A 3,212-nucleotide genomic window follows, 5' to 3' on the forward strand; every position below is an offset into this window, starting at 1 on the left:
GCACTAATTTATCACCAGTAGTATGTCAGGGCTTATTCTGGTCATGTTATGGTGAGCAGGAAGCAGAGAGGGAAGGGAGGCACAGGAAAAGGAGATGCAACCCTCCTGGTTACACCACCAGTGACCCACCTCTTCTGACTCAAACCCAAAGACCACTTACAAAAGTTTTTTTTTTTTAATTTCTCAGAAATACCATTTTTTCTAGTTCTGCTCATCATGTTAAACATTGGATGATCGTTCTCACCTAATTCTCCCCTTCCACATTCATTACTGTGACAAAATACCTGAGAAAACACCTTGAGAAGGTAAGATTGGTTTTGGCTCATGATTTTAGGCCATGGTCATCCTCCTACATTGCTTTCAGGCCTGTGTCAAGGCAGAAACATCACACAGGAGGGTGTGAGAGAGAAAAGCTGTTCACCTTATTGTAGAGTGGGTGGAGACAGAAATAAATTATAGGCCCCAAAGAGATACACCAAGGTCCCACTCCCATCAGTTAGGTTCCTTCTCTTGTGTTTTCATAATCTCCTAGTAGGCCATAAAATTATGAACCCATCAATGATTAATTTATCAATGAGTTCAGACCCCTTAGGAGACAATTAATTTCCAAAGTTCTCATCTCTGAACACTGCTTCATTGAGGACCAACCATTCAATGTGTGGTACTCTGGGGGATACACGACAGATCCAACCCATAAAACCACTTTTTCTAACAAAAAAAATCAAGTTCCTTGCCCTTGGATCAAGATCCCAGGACTCATAAGATCATACCAGAGTTGATCTGCAATGGAACAGGGATGGCCAGAAAGATCCAGGAACAGAAATTGGATTAGCAGATTCAAAAGCTTTGGTAACCCAGGAAAGTTAATACCTGGGACCATGGCTGTATCATAGGTGAAGCAGAGATGAGGACAGCTGGCATCAGACAAATACAGAAAGCCTGACAAAGAAAGACTATGTATTCAGGGATACAGAAATGAGAGATACAGCTAAAAACAAACATGAAGTATGGGATCCAGGAATGAGCAGAGGCAGGATAAAGGTCCTGGGCATGTGTTTGTGAATGGAGCTTTGCACTGAGCCTGTAGCTCTCACATGTTTCCCATTATGGCCAAAAAAGATGCCCCTGTGGAGCTGAGGACCATCAGGGATGACAAATGGTCCCCATAGCTTACAATGAGAAAGCAACAGGAATAGCACACACCTGACTGTAGCTGACAGAGAACCATGCTGTCCCCTCTCTTTTTACATTTAAGATATAGTTGGTGGCCATTGAATCTTTTTTTTTTTTGCGGAACTGGATATTGAACTCAGGCCCTTGCACTTACCAGATGAGTGCTTATTCTACTCAGCTATCTCCCCAGCTCCCTGTCCACTGAATCTTTGCTTTTATGTGGTTCTATGAATTGACACTGGCACAGCCCATGTATTATAAAACATACAAAGCTCTAAACAGCTATGTAGATGATGAAAAAGAAGGAATTTAAAATTTATTTCATGTAGTAAGGAGGAACTATTGTTTCTTCATATGGTGACAGGATAGTTACCAGTAGAATATAGTGATGAACTTTGGGAGAGACATGAGAAAACCCTTTGTATTCAGAGAAGGAGAGTTATAAAGTCACAGGCAAAGGTACCAGTAGCTATAGTAGAGATAGGCTTACCCTGCCTTTTTCTGACCATGGTGCTCAGAACAGTGATGGTTTTGGTAAGACACCATAGACAAAAGATTCACTTACCACTGAATGTTATTGATCTTGGGCATCAGGCACCTCTACATTTGCCTGAAAGTCCTAGATACCAAGCTGGAAGTGGCCATGGTTCCCTCATATAGTGACTTGTTGGTGTCTTGGACACCATGGGGAGAAATGGAGGTAGGAATAAGGAAAAGAGAGACAAAAAGACAAGAGCTGGGTCAGATGGTGGCCTATTGCCTAATGGAAAAGGATTCCAAGAACAACAGTATGGGCATTTATTTATATCTTTGCAAAGTTAGTATCAGGAGACACAAGATTGCCTAGCAACTAATAGCCAAAATTGACTAAGCAGGATGTTTTTCTCAAGACTGAGGTAATTTTACTGCTTGAGGTACTCTGACCTTGTCCTGCCCTCCCACATATGGTCAATTTTCAACTTAAGCAGCTCCCAACATCTTCCCCTTTACTGTTTTGCTGTCTGAATGATGGGCATTCTTTTGGTAGTTGGAGAAGTATGTTTGGAGAACTCTATAGAAGATCTTTTTATTCTTGATGGTACTCTAAAGATTTTGGGTACCTTTATTTATCAGCTTAACTTAATGAAGCCCAATAATCGATAGTAGTAGTGAGTTACCAGTATAGCTGCCAATTGTCAGAAGTTGTTAATTTGAACCTTATACAGCAAGCATATTATTATGTCATTGGCCTTTTACATCTCGTGGTTACACTTTTTGCTGGATGGTTATGACCAAGTTAAAGTGAGACCTGTATTAATCAATTTGGACTTTTTGGTATCTAACAAGCCCAGTCAAATTTAACAAGGTCAGTTAAATCTCCTCGGGATTTACCTTGGAACTATGTACAGTTCCTCTTAGTTCTTTGGTCAGTGTCAGTCAACTGGATGAGTTATGGCCATTGCCTGATGAATGTGCTTTCTGTGAAAGCTTGAGAGATTTTTTTTTTTCAGTTGACTCTCCTTTGGCACCCTATATATCATTCATCACTTTCCTATGTGGCCCCATAATATTCTTGATCAGAAAATGAGGTACTTAACTGAGTTATAGGATGTCACAGCAGAGGTTCTCTTATGTCCTGAGTCCTCATTGACCTCAGAGAGCTAGAGATAAAATATTGGCTATCCTCTTAGCTCATCTACCTTTCTAATTTTGGTCTCCAAACCTCAGTGGTTAAACATTCAAAAGAGAAGCTTAATGACATTACCCTTTAATGCAAGAAGTAAGCTTAACATGACTATTTTATCTGAATATCAAACACCTTAGAAATATGGATATTCTAATATTTAAATTCTTATAGAATGTTAATAGACAATAATTACATATTTTACACAGAAATTGAGAAATCAAAACCATACATAACATTGTAGCATGACAATCCTGATGACATTTAAATTTTCATTTTGACATAACATGCTCTTTTAACCTATCATCTCTACCTAAAGCATAAGAAACTTTTACCTAATTTGTCATCCTTTAATGGAATACACAAGAAAAGTCTT

The sequence above is a fragment of the Octodon degus genome, unplaced genomic scaffold, assembly GCF_000260255.1.
Source record: "Octodon degus isolate 3935 unplaced genomic scaffold, OctDeg1.0 scaffold00141, whole genome shotgun sequence".
Lineage (NCBI taxonomy): Eukaryota > Metazoa > Chordata > Mammalia > Rodentia > Octodontidae > Octodon > Octodon degus.